Genomic DNA, 20,732 nt, shown 5'->3' with positions numbered 1-20,732 from the left:
CCAAAATGCACTAAAGAGTGTTTGCAATCCACAAAATGATAAAGAAAAGCCACTAAAAAATAGCTCTGTAGAAATGAAAGGTTAGAATATTATCTGAAGTGTGAATTTGTTCTGTGCATTTTGTTCAACGTGCTCCCAGGTCTGCAGGGTGAATATTTGACCCTATAAAGTTAGCGGGTGTTTTGCTAGTAATTCTAGTTGGCCTGGGACTTCACTCAGAGGCTTTCTCACCCATATTTGGTTGGTGCTACTGCAAATAAATTGCATGAGGGAGGTGTGGTTGGGTGAAAACCCTACGGAAAATCTAACAGTTTACTGGTAGTATGCGATGTTTCCACCCCTTTTCTTGGCTTTTGCTTTCCGAAGACTTAGACTGTTCAGCCAGGGAGTCGATCCAGGGGCTGATCCAGGCTTCCCTGAGGCTGGTATAAGGAGCCTTTTATCTTTAAGCTTGTTAATGTTTTTCTAGGCAAGGAGTATAGCTCTTTAATTCTGAATAGCCTTTCAGGGTTTTGATTGAAGCTGGCACCTGAGAAGGTACAAGAATGCAGTCTTTTGTAATTCTGTGGGCTACACAGTTCTTGCAGATTCTAATACAATATTCTAGCAAGTCATGTATTTTCTTCTAAAATCTAGAAATGTAATGATACCTACTTGCTTATGAGTAGGTATCCTTGCTAATGCACAACGTGGAAGTGAAAAATTAATCTCTGCAGAATTAAATGGTGGTGTTTCCATGTATAACACAAACTGAAACATGGCAATTCTGGCAGCTTGTTAGCAATCCTTGGTTTGAATTTGATCTCCTAAACTGGCAGAATGTAGTTACTGGTCCAACTTAAAAACTGGTGAGGTTTGTGCACGTTAGTGACAATATTTATCTAGCACAATTATCTGGACTATATTTATCTACTCTTATATGTAGGTAATATTTCCTCTAATTTTACTAATGATTTTACAAATCAACTTTGTGTTACCATACATAAGTCAGAGTACCATCCTCTTGATAAGTAATCCTCCTTTTTAGTAGGCAGGTTTTGTTCATCTCTCTTCACATCCACAAAACTGAAAATAGTTTGCAGACCTGGCAAAAGACATTGCAGTGGTATGATTTCACCACTTTCAGACACCAAGGTGCATCATTCAAGAGGCAAAGAACTTCCAACCAATAAGTCATTTTCAAGCAGCCTTAAAACAAACCCAAAGCTACACTTCTTCAAAGTTAAGTAGATTTTTGATGGGTTTACAAAAACTTTTGACTTTAATAAAGTTTGAAAACATTTGTCAGCAAAGATATATGAATTCTTATGCCACGAAGCTTGTCAAATAACTTGCACTGCAGGAATCTTTTTAATTTAGTGGGAAAATGCCTTCCATGTTTAATGTACTTTCAGGGTGCTTTAATTTGCTGTCATGCTTGACAGCACTGAATGATGCTTTTTACCTGTGTTGACCTCAAGAACGAAAAGCCAGAAGGTGGGGAGGCTTTTTTTTGATACAATTGTTTGCAAAGGCATTATGTTTCTGCTGAAAGGAGAGAACCTGAGTAATTGTGGAATGAAAACGTTGAAGTGGTTCATCCCTTCATCTATTGCTGTTTCAAGGTATGCACTCTACAGTGTTTTCAATTCTAAAGCCAGATTTTCCAAACTATTAAAGTTGCACACCTGAATACAAGGTTTTGTTTTATTTTATTTTAATCCTCCCCTCCAACGGGAGGTGTTGGATACCATTTCTGCTGATGCAAGATACTAGGTTTTTTTACTGTGTAGTAAAGGACAATCATACTAGAATAGAGGAAGTGGATAACAGTATTGTTTTTAAGATGCAAGAAATTATTTTTTCACTGGGTGCTAGTGAGTCCCATACTACACTTCTCATATAAAGATTGTCTGCATTTGTGAAGATGTAGAAAAACGGGAGAATCTGTCTACCTGGAGAATCTGTCTTGGGGGAAGAAACGAGAATCAGCAGAAATCTGTAAATCTTGATCAGTAAGAACAGACTAAAGGATTTGATTCTGTTCAGTCTGGAGTAGAGGAGATGGAGATGGATACGTATGACATTTGTTAATACAGGTAAGAGGAAGAGAATGAATTTTTCTTTACCACTATGGGTAGCAAAGTTTACTTTTAGCAGCCTGTATAATGTGAGATGCCTGTCCTGGATGACAATAGTTAAATTGCAGAGCAGAAGAACATCTTAATTCACAAATTTGTCTATTTTGCCTTCACACTATGTATATGAACATTATTGGCATCTTTAGGTGCTTGATGGGCCCGAGTGAGAGTAAAAACATTGTGGAGGCTAATGGTCATCCCTCTTTGAACATTTTTTGTTTCATTTTCCCTTCTGTGCCCTGACACTACTAGGATCATGAATCCTTACCATTTTGAACTACCACTGCAAGAAGGTTTTATGTCCCCTCCTTCCCAAACCATGTTTCTTTCAGTCTCATTTCCATTCTTGACTTTCTAAAGCTGCTTGACTGCTTTCTTCTTCTCTCACCAATCCAACTTTGCAGCCTTCTGTTAGTTCCCTGCTATGATGTACTCCATGGTGTTTAAGAAAACAAAACAAACACGAAACAACAAAAAAACAAAACAAAATTTTGAAACCAGACATTTCTCATGTAAATTCTTCAAGCCAGGTGTTTTCAGCTGAAGGGAGACTACTAGGTCATTTGTTCTTTTGTGCTGTGTACCCCAGGTAATTTCTCTCGATTATTTTACTGAGCCCAGAAGCCTCTTCTTTGAATGAACATATTTTATAGACTATCTAGGCTTGAGTTTTAGATTAAAAGCAGAAATAAGTAAAAGGAAAAGCCATAACTTTCCACGCTAATATGTTCTAGTAATTAATCATCCTCACTGAGGAAAAGTTGTGTGTTTACAAAAGCTTGTAAAAGTCTAGCTTCACCTTTGGGCTACAAATTCTTCTCATGACAGTGCTAGATTGAAAAGTTATTTATCACTCTTGAGTTTTTCCTAGAAATAGTATTTCTGCTCTGCAGTCGAAGTACGTTTTGGTTTTCTTTTGACTGAGCTTTTGAAGTCCAGTTGGAATCCAAACCTGGATCTCTGCATGTGGTGCTGCTTTGTTATTGTTGACCTATTTGCCAGCTAGGGCTGTCAGGTTTCTTGCTACAGCATTATTTTGCACAATGTAGATATCTATAGGTACTTAATTTCTAATATGAAATACTTTTTCAATAAGGCATTAATTATTTTTGTGTCCCTTTTGCTGTGACTACCCCACTTTCTCAAAGGCCGTTTTTAACTGCAGAAAGCAGAACTGTGTTGCTGAGTTCCAATTCTTGGTAATGTAGGGAAGTAAAATAACCTTAAAGCTCCTGATTGCTATTCCTCCCTTTGTAAAACAAAGGATTCTCTACCTCCAGTATTGCAGTAGAAGATCATTTATTATTGATATTTTTTTCTGCTTTGCATAATAGTTTATTTTCAGAAACACAGGTTTCCAGGACAAGGTGCCTTATTCCATGCATACTGTCTATTTCATATGTTGATAAGATCTACAACGATCTCTGTAAAACTTCACAGTTGGATGTTTTGAAACATGAGATATGTTTTAAAGGACTGCCTACTGAGCAGCTTACTCAATTCAGCAAGTTTTTCCCTGTTCTTGCTTCTCTTTTTTAAAGTTTTTTAACAATGTTATCATCAAGTATTACCGCAGAAGATGATGTGTTCCTAGATCACAAAAGGAACAGATTAGCATCCCACAGAGTCCTAATTTTTGTTACTCCCATTTACAAACAGTGCTTTCTGAAAGGAGTAAGATCTGCCAGCTGTTTTGTTATTGGCACCTACTACCTGTATTTGAAGAGTACATGGGTTAATTGTTTTTCAAAAATATGGTGTTCAGTCTTTTCTAGTAGCAGTTTAGAAACTGGCTTGTGCTGCTTTAGAAAGTGGTTCCTTCTTCTCATACAGTACAAGGCCATTGGTCTGATTCTATCAATAAAAAAGAGATCTCTGCTGAACTTCTCTGTCCTTCCTGCATCATTAATCATTTAAGCATCTCTTTGTAAAAAAATATGTTGTCATTTAGGTTTTGAGTTTTTGGAGATAGAAATAATGATTCTTTGATTTAAAAGTGTTAACTTTGTTTTCCTCGTATTGTTGTTCCTTATCAATACCCAGTGTCAGGAAAGGCCCAAAACATGAGACAAGAAGATAGGATGCAAAGGCTTTAACAGGCAATAGCTCAAAGAGTCTTATCTCTGCCTGCTGGCCTCCTCTGTTCTGACAACAGCAGCAGCAATGGCTACCAAAGATGTAATACTTAAGACTGTCATCTCCTTTGAACAGGTACAAGCATAACCCCAACCTCAGCACTTCATAATTTCTATTTTGCACTGATTGCACTCTGTTTTTCGTTAGCTCACATGTTGCTGTTTTCTGAGTTGCTGCCTTCATGTCTTCACTCAGACGTACTGGGTATTTGCAGAGTTGCCATCTCTTGACTGTGCCTTTTTGGTACTTAAGAACTTTGGTTCTTAAGAGCTAGAAGGTCATATTTGTAAAAGCCTTGTTATTTTCTGCTATGTTCAAGTGCTGTCCTTGCGGAGTAAAATTCTTGTCTAGCCAGTAGCCTTCGGGTTCAAATCTGTATCCTTTATGTGTGTTAGCAAATAGAATTCATATCTGAAGTGGGAGCAGACACCCTGAGTAGTACTACCTACACTGTAAGCTGACTGTATGGAAGCAGCCCTGTATGCCAAGCAAGTATTGTGAAGGTGCTGCCTTCTGGTTTGCCTTTATGGTTTGCCTCGCCTCGCCTCGCCTCGCCTCGCCTCGCCTCGCCTCGCCTCGCCTCGCCTCGCCTCGCCTCGCCTCGCCTCGCCTCGCCTCGCCTCGCCTCGCCTCGCCTCGCCTCGCCTCGCCTCGCCTCGCCTCGCCTCGCCTCGCCTCGCCTCGCCTCGCCTCGCCTCGCCTCGCCTCGCCTCGCCTCGCCTCGCCTCGCCTCGCCTCGCCTCGCCTCGCCTCGCCTCGCCTCGCCTCGCCTCGCCTCGCCTCGCCTCGCCTCGCCTCGCCTCGCCTCGCCTCGCCTCGCCTCGCCTCGCCTCGCCTCGCCTCGCCTCGCCTCGCCTCGCCTCGCCTCGCCTCGCCTCGCCTCGCCTCGCCTCGCCTCGCCTCGCCTCGCCTCCTCTGGAGGAAGGTGAAACAGAATCGGACTGACTGTAAAGCCTTGTTGCAGTCTGATAGCTTGCTTGCGCTGCAACAGGACATGGCCGGGGGGCAGTGGGGCCGTGTATGGGGCCGTGTCCAGGAGAGCATAAGGGCAGGGAAGGGACATGAAGGTCCTGGGGGGCCTGTGAGGTGGTACCGGTGGCACCTGTGGAGCTGCCAGCAGAGGCAGCCTCGCCTCGCCTTTTTTGTCTGGGGTCTCACAAGGCCTGGATGAAGTAACAAAGATGCTTTGGCAGTTCTGAAGCTAAACTAGCTTCAAGAGCTACTCACTCAGTTGCCATGCATCTAATAAGAAATTCTTATATTTTGTTTGGGTTTGAGGACTTCCTCAACTAAAAGAAAAAGTCCCAAGTCTCATCTCATGTTGATACTACTCCACTGACTATTGTTTCTTCTAATAATCATAGCATATGAGGCCTAGGATTTAGATGAGATTTGGCTGTGACTGAACTGTTAATTTCAAGGATTTTAAGAAATTAAAGGTGGGTGCTAAAAAAGTAATTGTAATAGTGTGCTAGTGGGAATGAAATCAAAACCAGGGCACTCTAAATCCTGAAAATTCTCTCACACAGAACCTCTTCATTGTCAATGTCACAAGACCTACTTTAGAAGATTTCAGCTGGGAGAGATTTTTGACCAATATTATGGCTTTTTAGGAATTACTTTTCAGTCCCATAAGTTTGCTATATTCAAACAGTAATACAGACTTTTAGGAAAAAGTACTTGATTCTTCTTTCCTGGCTTTTCTTGAAAGTCCTATGTACTTTAGCTGGAGATCCACACAGGTGAGTTATATCTGAGTTCAGATTAATTTTGGAGTATGATCTTTGATAGTCCACTAAATGTTTTTAAAACTTTAGTGATGAGAGCTAAACTGTCAAATATTACTATTAATTATGTTAATATTTATTTGAGCATATTGAAGGACTTTAAAAGGAGGGAAAGGGATTTTTGCAGCTTAGAAACTTTTTCGCACTATTTTCTTGTTAGTGCAGTGGTTGTCCTAATGTTAAATACCAGATTTCAAATAAAACTAAAATTCCCTCAAAGCGTTTGCACTGAACATAGCGAATAGTCTTAAATCTTGAATTTAAGTAGCTGGGATCTGCTGCACAGCTCCATTCTCATAGTGCTTGAGGTAATTGTTGGGGCAAGCAGGGCAACTATGTTTTTGCCATCACTGGTCATCTGACCAGCCTATTATACGTGTTTAAAAGCACACACTGAGAACTGTTTCTGAACACTACTATTTCATTTGTCAAAAAACGTTTTCATGCTTATTTAAAGTTAAATACCACATTTATCATTAATGCCAGCATATGCACCTCTAAAGAGACATGTTGATAGGGAAGGAAACTGTATTCATTTAAAAAATGTCTTAAAAGTACTGTATAGAAAAACTAAACAACATGCACAGGTAATTGGCAATGTTCAAGGTACATTTCTTTGTACATACAGAATTTTATGGCTGAGTACTTCATTTTAATCGTGCAAAACAGGGTACAGAGAAGTCTATATTAACTTTTCAGAATCGTGTATTAAATAATCCATTGCTGGTATCTTTTCACTGGGGTAAAGCTTAGGATAAAATGAATTCTTAAAAAAACAACAACTGTCTTCTTGTTTTTATAGTAATTACACTGAAACCTAAATCTTGCCCTTCAAAAGCCACAGTAATCTCTCTTGTACTTTCTGTAAGCAGACTATTAAAAAAATTAAAAAGTAGGTTTTCCTTTAGCAAAGAACATTTATTGCATATGGTAGCCCAATGGCCCTTACAGTCAACTCTGCATAAATTTGACTGCTGCCTTTGAACAACCCACAAGTCTGCTTTTCATTTAACCTAGTGATAAAGAACCCAATGAATGGTATGTGCATAATTTTTTAGGTATACTTTAAAAAAAGATGGTTTTGCTGTATGATTTACAATTTTATTTCAATCCTTCACTTTTTTCTATCTCTGGCTTCATGTCCCTTCTCACTAGGAGCCTGACAAAAACTTTCTGAAGTCAGTGGAAAACTTAAAAAAAATTAAAAATCCATTGAGCTTTTATTAGGCCTCACAGACTGTTATCTTTTCTAAAGAGGAGCAACAGATCCTCAGTAAGCTGCTTCCATCTACATAAAGCTGCTCAGATGGTGCAAAGCAACTGAGGTCACTTGGCTGGTGAACCTAAGGCATCACCTACTGTAGTGGTATGTTCCTGGATAAAGTATGTAAAAAAAGAGCACCAAACTACATATATTAAGAACGTGATTAAATAGTAGTAGCAGCAAAAGACTTATTATCATTGAGTTGTGTGGTTTGATTTTCTTGATGGGCTTGACTAGTTTGGCAATTCCTACAGAAAATTCAGCTGGTCTGTTTTATTCTTTTCCTTGGCTGGTTAGTTCAGTGGTTGCAATAGAATGGTTCACCAAGAATGATAAAAGCCTTAAAGGAAAATCTTCCTGTTCTTCTAATTTATCCAATCCAGAATACCTTGCCTGCATCAAAACATTTTCCTTAGTTCTCTTATTTTTGCTACAAAATTTTTTCTCTGTCCTTTTAGCTGTAAGACCAAATTTAAAAGAACATGAGAGAGTGCAAGAGTGAGAAAGAAGGAAAATTTTATGAAAGGAGTCGTCTATGGGATGGATATCTCTTGCAATTTGTCTATGGACACTGATTAGAATTTCTTCATATCTCAATCTATTTACATCTTCATTTGACAATTTTAGCCTGAGAGATTTAAAAGATAACATTAATAGACATTTAGGAGCTTTTATGACTTACTGTTGAAATTAACCTATCTTTAGACCATTACAAAAAAAAAATAATGTGCATATGCCTTCCGTTCCCATTGCCAATGAATTAATGTGTTCCATAGATGTTTTATTGTAACTGTAACGTGAGACAGTACAATTCTTTGGGTTATGCTTGAATGTATAGGGGTAAGCAGACATGCTTGTGTTTTAGTCTCTGATGTACTCAACCTGTTATTGTGAGATATGTAAAACATATCCGGAAGGTTTTTGTATATCAGGCACTTGACATATTTGTCACTGCGTCAAAATGGTAACAGAAATTGAACGAAAACTAAGGTAAAACACAGTTACCCCAGTCAACTGATGTTTTATTGTGAACGTGTGGCAGCAGATAAGTTCTTACTGAATGGCATGGTAAAGTTTTTATTTTGAGGAGAGCTGATGTAGGTCAAGTCCTTGGACAGTAGATAAAGTTAGTTTCTTTCTGTCTGCTTACCTGACGTCTTTGGTAATACTGGATTCCAGTTCTCCCCAAAATACCAAGGGAGGGAGTATTTCTTATAGCTATCACTTAAGCAGGATTGTTTTCTGGAACAGGACATAATTAAAGGATGTAATTTTCAAGTGCTGCTAAAATTGGTGACTTGATGGACCATCATGTTCTTCCTGAAGACCTGACATGCCTTGGGTAGTCTTCTGTCCTCCTCTGGTTCTTTTAAATCTCAGCTTTTTTTCTTCTACATGTCTTTTAGCAATTCCTCTGCCTCATTTCCCACCCAACCCTTTCCCTTATGTTATGTATCAGTAAGCTCTGCAAAAATAAATTCAACTACTGTCTCTGTGTTCAGGGTTCACTTGGACCTGTGATTTGTCTTTCTAATGTCTTTGACAGCATAAGTAGGTATTTTTCTTTAACATATTAGTAAAAGGAAAATATTTCTGTTCCATAAGTGTTGTCAGTGATAGGAATTTTAAGCATGAGGATTAAGTGTGCACTCAGAATGGTATGAAGTGTCTTCTAGTTAACCTCTTGTAACTAATAGGGCAGAGAGTCCCCTGTAATTCCCTTAACATCTGGTAAATCATCTGAATACTTAGATGACTAATTAGGAATTGAAGTATAGTTTCAAAGTATAAAACCTGAATCCAGAAGGTATTTATAAATAACATAGAGCTAATGAACTTAAAAATTTATCTGTATCTGCTTTTCTGTTGCATATTGATTGTGCCATTTACAGATGTGATACATTCAGGAAAGTGGTTATTCCTTTCCCTGTCACTATCCTGAAGTTAGGGGAAGAAAAAAGGACATAGAAACCTGTTCCATATAATATGCCTGTCTCAAACAGAATATAAACGTATTAGTCATGTTCAACATGCATCTTGTATCATACTCAGAACGTTTTTGTGATACCATGGGATTGAGTTTCAGATGTTTGGAACTCAAGCTGGGTTAGCAAAATGGAAACTGAAGCAGTGACAAGTTGCAAACTTGTTACCTGGTTTCACCTAAATTTCCTTGAAGTTCACTGGCAGTATCAGCACGGGGCTTCTCAGCATTAACCTCTTTGATATCCAAGTCTAATATTTTCTATTTGTTTCAGCCTGTTATCAGTTCTTAGAAGTCAGCTGTTCTGAAACACTAGAAAACGCATCTCATTATTGTTACTCATCTGTAAAAGAATAAGTGACGGTACTTTAATGGGCAGAATATGCAGACAAGATGTTGCTCCAAAGCAATATCTTCCAAAGGAGTTTATAAGGGGGTTGTGTCCCAGCAACCAAGTCTCTGAGTCTCCAGGACTCTTGAGCAGCACAGCCACTGCATTGATAACACTCATCTTGGTGAAGGTTCTACCTTGTTACCTTCATCTTCCATGTAGGCAATGGGAAGAACCATTGTGCTCCTTCTAAGGCAGAGCCTGCACTGCTTTGCCCTGACTGAGCATTGCTGGGTTGGGGAGGCAGGGTGCAGGATTTTCTACTTCCAATGCCATGACCAGGAAAATACTTATTAAGGTATTTGACTTCTCACATGTCATTAGAACTTAACTGTCATCAGTGATGAGACTCTCTTTCCAAGGCCAGCCATGTTCCTGTCCATTACTCTGGCTTGCAGATTCAAACTACAGATCAGTCAGCTGCTTCTTGCTGGGACACTTTAAAAGTCAAACTATAATGTGAATCTCCTGCACTGATTCTTGATTTACAGCATCTCCAAGGTCTCAGGATGAAGCCTCAGCTTCTTCAGGGATGTGAAATGCCAAGTGTACTTTGCAAGAGAGCATTGATTCAAGGGAGGAACTTTTGCATTATATATCTCATGCTAACACATGTGGAAAGTTACCTTTTAGAAATTGTAGAAGCTTTCTGTTTATAATGGAAGCTCTCCACTTCTGAGTTACGATTAGCATAAGATAATTGCATCCTTTGTGCATTGAACATATGTATTGTCAGTCACGTTATTTTTTGCACAGAGAATGAGAAACTTGGTAATATATCTTTTCTCTCTACTTAATCTGACAGTTATGAAATATAATGCATTTTGGCACTGACCATGTAACAGCATTATATTTTGTTCAGGATGGAGTGTGCAGGAGTATCGGATAGAATGAATGCATCCATTGATCTTTCCTCCTGCTTTCTCCTAAAGGAGCCAGAGAGGTTCAAAGAGCTGTTGTTCTCTGAGACAGAGATTACATTTGTAACTGTGTGATGAGTACCGTTTGAAGAACACACACTTGAAGGAACAGCCTTTTTTTAAGATTGTCATGTATACCCACTCAGCTGTATATATCTATCTACATCACTTTGATCTTGTCCCAGCATAGTGAACAAATTAATCTTCATGTAAATCAGGCAGTTCAAACAAGAATAGTCTACCTCAAAATCAGGCACATGGTCCACTTGAAAGAATTGTAGTTTTCTTCTAATCCAGGTGCTAAATCTTTCATTTTTATTTTCTGTAAGATTACGACACATAGTTAATTCATCATAGTTATCCTGACTGGAACGCGTCATTATGGCTTTTATTACATTTGGTTAATGTGAGGTATCAGATAACTTTGTAGTTGCTGTTATATGCTAGCATAGCCATAGACAGCAACTGAGCTGTTGGGAAGGAGACTGCAAGTTCAGCTGACAGTTAAAGAGATTCCTTTTGGATTCAGTTCATCTTAGCAAAAGGACCAGGGGATAATTTAAGACCAGATCCAAAGATTTCCTCTGCTGAACAATGTAGTTTCTAGGACAGAAGTTTAAAGAATATTTTAAAAAAACAAATGTGCACCAGTTAATCTGTCTGTCGTTAGTTAATTATGTTGTGATCTTTTCTGCAGATTCAAGGATTAGCATAAAGGACTTGCCAAATCAGTACATCCATAGGTAAAGATACCTTTGTTTGTGTACCACATTCAATAACTCAGTCATCAATTTTTCTTCAGGGGCGATTATTTATTTGTGTGGTTTCAGCAGGATTTCAACCAGCTCCATGACTAAATGGCATTGCCATCACTTTTTTGCCATGTCATGAAATTTCTACCAAGCTTGCTTTATTGTGTTATGGTGTGTAAGAGATGATGAAGCTCTTACCAAGACAGCTGACCTGCTTCATGAGCTCTGTGAGTAGAACTGAGTAAGGTTGTATTCAGAAGCTTTCATTTCTGTTTTGGGTACCTGCTTTATCTTTCTTTGTACAGGCTTGCCTAGAGAATGTCCTGGCCAAGTGTGCTAACGTGAGCACCTTTCACAGTGCTCTAGCGCTTCTCTTTATTGTCTGAAAAATGTAATTATATAAAAAATTATCATTCTCTTGAAACATGACAAGCACACTTCTTTGGGCAGTCTAGATGGCACTCCATTTTGAGGATATCAAAGGGCAGGTTGTATGGGCAAGCAGCATTCATGTGTGAAGAAATCAAGGCTGTCACAGAATTACAGTGGCAGAAAATTAAGAGAAAGAGAGGGAGAGGCAGTCATCGCTTCTTATAATGCTGATCCTTGTTAGACAAATCCTGATTCTGTGAGGGGTCCTGGAGAGACTTTAGGTCATTACCCTGTTGTGGAACCTCAGCCAGTATCAAGTGGCTGGAGGATTCAAGAAACCTTTTTGTCATCATCTGTCCTCATGTACTGGTCTGACTATGTCTCTGCAAATAGCTGCATGGCAATCGTCTCTAAGGCTGAGCAGGCATTTCACCAGGGAGTAAAAGGGGAAAGCCTCTGAAGCATGAAAGAAACATTATCTAATGTTTCTGTGGTACCTCTCGGCACCTCTCTAGAATTTAGACAGGTGTCTGTGGCGCCTGGGGATTAACCTTTCTCTTTCATTTATGGTTTGTTACTTCCTGTGTTCGTTTCCCTTGGCTGCACTGTACTACCATCCATAAAGCATGTTTATCATACTGCCCTTTCAAAAGCCTAAAGTAGAGCCCTTAAGGCACTTACCTTCTCATAATAAAAGGATCATTGTTAAAAGTCATATTCTATATGGTTCTCATGGTATTTTAGTGATTTGGCAAATCATTTGTATAGGTAATCAGAAATGACAGCTTGCAAATGGATTGATAGCTGTTTGAAACAACTGATACTGAGGAAGCCTAAATTAGATCAGATGCGTTCGGTTGGCTTAGGACCAAAGCCCAGACAGACCATAAGTATGTGCAAGATGATGACTGGATAAAGAAATTTCTAATGAAGAACTTACCACATAAGTTTTGCTGGTTTTATCAGTTCAAATGGCTTTCAGGATTCTTGAAAGTGTTTGTTATTTTGAAGCTCTGGTAGAATTCTCTGGTAAAACAGTATTTAGTGTATGGATAGCTTGTAAACTGAATAATGCACAATTTAGACTGTCTGATTAAATAAATTGGTTGGTGTTGCTGCTTCTACAGTGTCAGGTAGTTTCTGTAATTAACCTGAACATGGAATAAAGGAGATTCCTTGGAATATAGTTTTAAGTGTAATCAATACAAAAAAGGATGGTGGTGGAATAAAAAATCCCCACAGGTACCATGACTTCTTTCAGGTCAAATACAGTCCAGAAAAGCAGTGACTTTAGTATTAGGTTTACCTACAATGATTTTTCAAGGAACTCTCATCACTTTCTGCAGACAGTGTACTTCCTTAAGTCTTCTGCATGATAAAAATCCAAGAACCATGTAGAGCAAACAAGTGACAAAGAAGTTTTTCAGTTCCTTTGTTCGATAAAGACCTTTTTTCTGGAACAGGACTGGTTAGCCAAAATTTCATTTTTCTGCTTGTTAAAATTGATACTCTTAGCTTCCCTCAGGAGCATGTCCCAGATTTTAAACTTTTTTTGATGACTTCACTGTTCTGATGTTCCTCTATTCTGCTGTCTTTTTCTCTCCTTTCTCTTTTTTTTTTTTCCCCTCTGAGTCTTTCCAAACAAACAGACTTTTGTGAAATAATATCTAGCAAACTCCTGTTTCCCATCTGTCTTATATATAACTTTGTTGGACAGTAGGTCTGATATCAGTGTAGTTTATTGTTGTTTGTGCTGGCTGGTTACATGAAGAGGATTAATTTGTTCTTAAATAAGGAGTAGGAGTTAGGCTTAATTTATAACAAGCAGAGTATGCCAGACCATGTATGTGGATGACCTCTAATAAATTTCATTGTGTCTCTGTAATGCTATAAAGTTGCTCTCAGGAGCAACTGGAAATTCCTTGAATGATGGTAAAGAGTGTCCTTGTGCCTTTGTAGCAGCACATCCTTCTACAGTAGCTCTGTCTCAGTCCCTGCCCCATCTCTTCTTGAACCCTTCACTTTTAAATTTTTTACCTCTTTCTAAAAAGGGGAATTTTCTAAATATCACGTGTCATGGATAGACTGCGGATATCTACAACTGAGGCTGTTAGAAAAGCAGACAAAAATTAGACAAGCTTGTGATACAAAACTTAATTTCTCCTTATTTTTCTCCTAGTTGTACTATTAAATGCAGCTCCCCTCTACCAACAAAACTGGTTTATTTAAAAGTGCAAGATAATGGTTTGTTGCAAATACCAAGCTTCGTTTTGCTAGAACAAAAATTCTTGGGCTTCTCATGAACTCATCCTTGAAAACATTTACAGCCTCTGGAGCAGCAGTAAGTTTGTCTGAGAGCTGCTTTTACCACCTGATCTCTTGCAGTGTGTTCATATATTGGAAAAACTCCAAGAATTGGGAAAGCCTAGTTGGTGGAAAATGCCTTCCCAGCCATGCAGGCTAAACCATGTTCCTCCTTGCTAATATTTAAAGCAAATTGGGGCATGGCTTTTGTGTTCCAGTGAGCTACACTGGCATGGATGAACAGTGTGTTATGATGACTTCCAGTGCATAAGTAGTTCTAGTACAGCTTCACATAGTGCAGCAAACCATGTTATTGTGAGGGGGTTTTCTTGAGTTAATTGGTTCCAGAAAGGGAAAGACTATAAAGATAATAGTGCAAATGACAAATTTTAACGGAAGGATACAATACTTGGTTTAGGTGGAGAATGACTGGGTCTAGGTAAAGATTACTAACTCATGATAAAAACAAGACAAAGCAAAGCAACTAAGGCAAAGAACATGAGTAAAACCAGTGGAACCACAAATGAAGTAACACTCTTTCTTGATCAAGAATATGGCAGCAGAACAGGTTTTGTTTTTTTTCATAAAATTCATATATCTCTTGTTATATCAACAACACACTGCAACTGTCCGATTCTGGAGTGGGAGTGGGGAGGGGGTGGGCATGTGAAGGCAAAGATGGGATATGACTTGTGCTCTCCTACTGCACAGGCTTGCTTCATGTTTCACTGCAGGCACTGGCTCATCATTCTCAAATTACAAATCTTTTAGTCAACTTCCAGGTCTCTCTTTTGGAACTCAGGGGGATGAAAAGATGAAATCCTCATAATTGGGTTAGATTTAAAAGCAGAAGACAAGATAATTCAGCCTGTGCCCACCAGCCCTCCACCACAAGCTGCAATAATGAAAGCAGCTCCAGTGAAAAATGGACAATGTGTCTGTTCCTTTAACCCCCCTCCATGTCCAACCACATCAAACAGCAGGAAAAATCAAGTATAAGCAGCTTTATGTATATTCATTAAGGCCTCAAAATTTCTTGGTGATAACTGAAATCAAGCATGAATTGTAAAAGACCTATTAAATACTGATTTAAAGACCATGTAGCAGTCTTGACTATGGCGCATTGTCACTGTTTTAGATTTGTGCATCAAAACGGTCAGGTATACTTTTTTGTCAGCTGATTTTTGCTCTTTTGATAATTAGTGCTCTTTTCCAACATGAACAATTTTTTTCTGTTTTTTGACTTGTATATGCTTAAAACGCGATACTACACAACAGCCACCTTTGACATGTATTTTGTTCTTCACGTTTAGATTTTTTTTTTAAGAAGTGATTTTATAAGTCGCTTACTCTTTTTTAGTTTGTTTGTTCTTAAAAATCAAGTCTAAGGTGTTTTGAAGTGCTGGCATGTCCTTAAAATGGAATTTTGCATTATACTCAGACTTACAGTATGTTGGAGACCAGAGTGATCGATTTCTTTAGAAAGCCATTTCACCAATAATTTGATGTTTCTCTAGATTTCCTTTAGCTCAGATAAAAACAGCTGCTTAGAGTAGGCCAAGGAGGATGACTTTTTCCTGAAAAAGGTGGTTTTTTCCTAGGTTGATAGCTTATGCTGTTACCTCAGCTCTTGAGACACTGGAGAGGAAAATCTACTAATTATATCAAAAGAAAAAGACCCACTCTTTTTTTACATCTCCTAATTTTGAAATTTGTGCTTACAGTATTCATTTTATAGAAACACTTTCTAGATATTTTTTTTTTTTGAAAGAAGAATTTTTTTTTTAGGAACAGTAAATCCATTTCTGAATTTTCAGTCTGAGGTTATTGCTGGGTGTTTATTTCTTTATTTATAGTTAATTGGAAAATACTTTTGCGAGAACAAATTCTTCTTAAGTCTCCTAGTATGCTTGCCTGCTATAATTCTGAGCAGCCTGTTACATGTTCTGCGTATGCTAGCAAAGAAGCAAGGTAAAAGAAGGTTAGGGATTAATGGCAGCTGTTGTAGCTGGTCTGCTCAGAACAGCCACTTGTTCCTTCTGAGCCAGAATGTTTGCTCATTACAAACAGGAGGCTAAGAATATTCACTTGTTATAATACAGCCTGATATTGTGGTACACAATAATTAAAAAAACACACCAAAAAAAAAAAATAGTAGTAATGACCAAAGCCCTTTCTAAATGCATCTATGTAAATGCAGGGAGAAATGAGGTTTCTAGGGCAGGGGAGATGTTTTGTTTGTTGTGGGATGTTTTTTAGTTTCATGGAGCATGACTTCTCTGAAAAAATAACTCCTTGAGCCACAGTACAAGACTCATTTTGTTCAAAAGAAAAACAAAAAGAAAAACTGCCTAGTTCCCAACAAACTGTATTTCCTGAGCTGCTGTCTGTCCCTTTCCCAATATTTTTTGAAGATTTTTGGGTGGCAGGGGAATAAGTACCCATTTGTGATTTTGTCACCTCTTAACTATTTTTAGCTAAAGTTACAAATTAATTTAATTTCCCCCTCCCTCTCATCTCCCTTTTCAATTTTTCCAGCATTTGGAACAATTTCCCTTTCATACATATGTATATTTACTTTCTTTTTCTGAGCTAGTGGGTTTTGTTCTTTCTTCTGTCTGTGCTTCTCCAACCTTTCATTCCTTTTATTTCCTTCACTGTTTATTCCCCTCAACTGCTTTCTGTCTTTCTGATCCCTTTCAGTAAATTTTAGCTGTCCAGCAAATCAAAGCCCAACTGCAAACATGCTTGCATCCACAGAGCAGCTGTTGTAAAGAAATGTAATTTCACTTGATGGAGTTGATAGAAACACTGCCAACCACTCAAGCTAAACCAAGTCTGAGATGGTGGTCAGATGGACATTTCACTAAAGCAAAAAAGAAAGAGTGTCTTGATATTTGGGTTATTAATGTACCATTCTTTACTGATTTATAACTCCTGAATATATATTTATGTTGTCTGTGAGGGTTACAGCACTAAAATCTATGTTTCATAGCATGCAGGACCCACGTGTCAAGCACAAGGCTCTATTTTACCTCCTTGTATTAATCTAGTCTCTTTCCCCAATATCTGGTAACATTTGGCATGACATCAACCCTTGCTTAGGGGTAATAAAACCAAGAAAGCAGGAACTCTAGGACACCGTTTTTAGGAAAGCACTGCAAATGGAGGCCTGTCTCTTATGAAATTTGGGAGATTTTAAAGAAATGTTCTTTGACAAGAAAAGAACAGTTCTGGCTTTGTTAGATTTATGAAGCTGATGGTATGAGACAACCCTTGAAGGCTTCCCTCTTTGGCCACGAACAGGCTGATGGGCTGTGTAGTGAAACAGTTAGAAGCCTTATTAATTACAGTATCTTGTTGGAGTACCTCCATTTATCATAACTGTAGAACTGGCAAATATCTAATTCCATATTGGCCTGTTTTTAAACATGGTCTGTTGTAATTTTCAGTTTATCTCTTTCTGTGAGAAATGCAAATGTAAAATATGTAATATGCTTAATTTTTCCAGCAATTGCCCCTTAAAAATTGCTTCTAAAAATGGCAAAATGGGAAGTTACAAGATTTTACAGCTTCTGTTGCATATGTAAGTAATCTAATGAATTGGTGGTTTAGTTAGAAAACAGAGGAACACACTTGACAGAACAAAGTTCTCTGTTGTTTTTGAAGTACTAAATCCTCAACATAAAGAATGGAACCCTTAGATAACACTTCATTATATCTTAAAAACTACAGAAAATGTGTTATCTTAAAAATTAACCACCTCCTGCTCTAGCTTTTTTCCAGTTCTGAAACAAGGCATGGGTGAAGATGATGTGAGGTGGTAAACAAGTGTTGAACCTTGCCTTAGTATTGTGCAGACTGTACAAGTTCCTCAGCTATCCTCATTTTTACTGAACAGCAGCCCAAGGTTGGGAACATGCTGTTGGAAGTGCACTTACCAAATGAGATGACTTATTGAAAAGAGGGAAAAATTGTCTAGGAGTACGAATGGAGCTGAAGGGTGTTCCAGACATTTATCTTCTAGGATGCTGAGTTCTGTGATATTCCCAGAAATAGGTAATTTATATGAGTCTACTTTGAGCCTACTTTTAAGCCTACGGAGTGTTTGCGGTCTATTTTTGGGATCATTTTGTTTAATGCAGGAGTTTACAAAAAGCCAGGTACTGAGTTCAGTTGAATGTCATATACTTCACTGAGAAGTGAAGTGTATCTTTAGCTGTCTTGCTCTTTGATCTTTCCTGGTGATGATGAAAGCAAAAGGCATTTTCTAACAATTTGTGGCAGCTGCTTTGTATCATCAGCTCCAGCAGTCAGTCATCAGATCCTGTCATACACACTGTGCTAAGATTGCCAATGATATAGGTGAACATATGCCATACAATTCCCTGCCCCCCTCCCCCCCCCCCCCCCCACACCACCACCACCACCCGGCCCCACTGTTTCCCAGGAGTATGTTTTTTGGGATGTACTGCATGCTAAGGGTAACAGTTTTGGGGGGAAAGTTTTACTTTAGTTTTCCAGCAACATTACATTGTGATTTAATAGTCTGGGGATAGTTATATTGCAGATTAACATTCCTAACCCCCTTCCCACTCTGGCAGTAGGAGCAGACATTTCCAAAAGAAAATATCTGTAGAATACCTGAAGAGTGATGAATGTGTCTCTGCTAAACAGCCATATATAATAGTGTATTTACCTACACATAAAAGTATATTTTGTATGTGTGGAGGAGGAGGCTATATCTGTTTTCTATGTATGTAAGAGGGTTTTGCAGTACAAATGGTTGCCAGAGATGTTGGTCCTTGTGACTGGAAACAAGTCTGCAAGTGGTCCCATCACATCTGGAATTTAGCTCAGTGTGTGTACATATATATATATGTAGCAGTTCATCAGTAGTTTCACACCTGAGAACTTTTTACTGCAGTTGTTGACTGGTAGGAAGTTGGGTAGTTTGTCATTAATTTATTAGTGAATTAAAGTTTTTTTTCTTGTTGTGTGAGTCTTTTGGTTGGATTTAGTTTTAATCTAGCCTTAAGTCAGAATTTTCTTTTGTTTCCTTTGTTTCTAAGCTGATAAGTCTTAGTTCATTTGGAGTACACTGTGTTTGATTGTCTTTGTAAAAAATGGGAAAAAAACCCAACTAAAAGACTGAAGTCTATCAAGAGATGAAGGCTGTAAAACAAACAGTGGCCAGGAAAGATGTCTAAAAAAATATAATGATCATGCTGAAAACTTTTTTTTTCAGCAGAAATAATGTCATTTGGTGGGATGTTTCTAGGATAAAAAGAAGCCTTTCTGTTTTCTATAAGGGAGAAGTCACCAAGAAACACATGTGTATTATGCTTTCAGAGGTCTTTTTCCAGCCTATGGGCAGCAGCTGAACAGCTAAAGAGAGTTTTTTGAGGATATTCCAGATGGTAAATAGGTTTAGGTTTCAGCTTGCAACTAAGGTGATTTTTTTGGAAATATGTTGTCTTCAATGCTTTTTTTTTCACAATGCTGCTGAATGACTTGCATATTTTGTTCAAAGGCACAATTATTTCCAAGTTGTAACTGCTTAAAACATCTTAAAATTGATCCGACTGACTGGTTTTGCACAGGTGTAACCTCACTAATTACTGGAATTACTCGCAATGTATAATCTAGAGTTGCTTCCAATTAGCAGGAGAATTCCAAACTGGACTTTGCCCTATGCTTTCTAAGAGCCTGAGGCAATGCCCATAGAGATAACGTTAGTATAAGACTTTGCAATGTTAAAGCAAATGAGGATTATGTGGTGATTTTGATTAGATGTCAACCGGGCACTAGTAGAGAATTAGATCTTTTAATCCAAAAGTGCCAGTGTTTATTTTATCCAGTGCTAAATTAGTCAGTTGATTTCAAGTTGTCCCCTTCTATAAGAGAAGTACATAATTATAGAGAAAAATGTGATTTTTATTTCAAAAGAAAAATGTTAACCAACATAATTTATAACCAAAAAAGCTCCCAAAATGCTAGCAGGATACAATTTTCTATTTTATGAAATTGTCTGCTTCAGTAAGTAGACGCTTCTTAAATATCTGAAGTACTCTTTTTTTTTTTTTTGCAAGTTTCTGTTCATTATGTGAAAAATCATCAGACAAGTGGAGGACAGAGTGGTACCGGTTCTTGATGTGAGCAATTTTTTTTCTTCTCTATTCTTCCTTTAGCTGTACCTTGTCAATTATCTGTAAGCAATGAAAATTTTATGAAATTAGATGTTATAATCTTGTACTATAAAGCATACCATATGCAGCCTAAGGCCTAATTTTGCTACCTAAAAAAATTAATGAGCTGGCTTCAAGATCAGTTGTTATTTGATTGCCTTTGTTGTATGGAAACAGGATTTTCCAGATGACATAAGAATTTTACAGAATGCTTCTAATGAGATAATTTTCCAAAACAGAAGAAAAGTACAACGTAAATTTTGTTGAATTTGTATATTTTAAATAGCATTACATTCATAATTTGATTTTTTTCAGTTTTATTTGTGTAATACAGAATAGCTACTGTTCTTAACAAATTAATTTCCTGAAAGCAATGAATAGAAGCTTAGTCACAATTTCCAAATATTTTTGCACAACCAATCAATATGTAATTCATTATATATCTTCCTTACATGATACTACATGTTGCCTAAATTTACTAGGAGGTGCTGAATTCAGCTTGTGCTCATGTTTG

At 38.0% G+C, this 20,732-nt stretch overlaps 1 protein-coding gene across 1 annotated transcript in view; it reads left to right on the top strand.

Moving 5' to 3' along the window:
• FREM3 (FRAS1 related extracellular matrix 3) overlaps positions 1–20,732 on the top strand; it is a 69,015-nt gene that overhangs the window by 10,537 nt on the left and 37,746 nt on the right.

Source organism: Falco punctatus (assembly GCF_963210335.1).
Source record: "Falco punctatus genome assembly, chromosome: 1".
Lineage (NCBI taxonomy): Eukaryota > Metazoa > Chordata > Aves > Falconiformes > Falconidae > Falco > Falco punctatus.
Note: the sequence above shows the minus strand (reverse complement) of the source record. Positions and strands in the feature narration are given on the sequence as shown.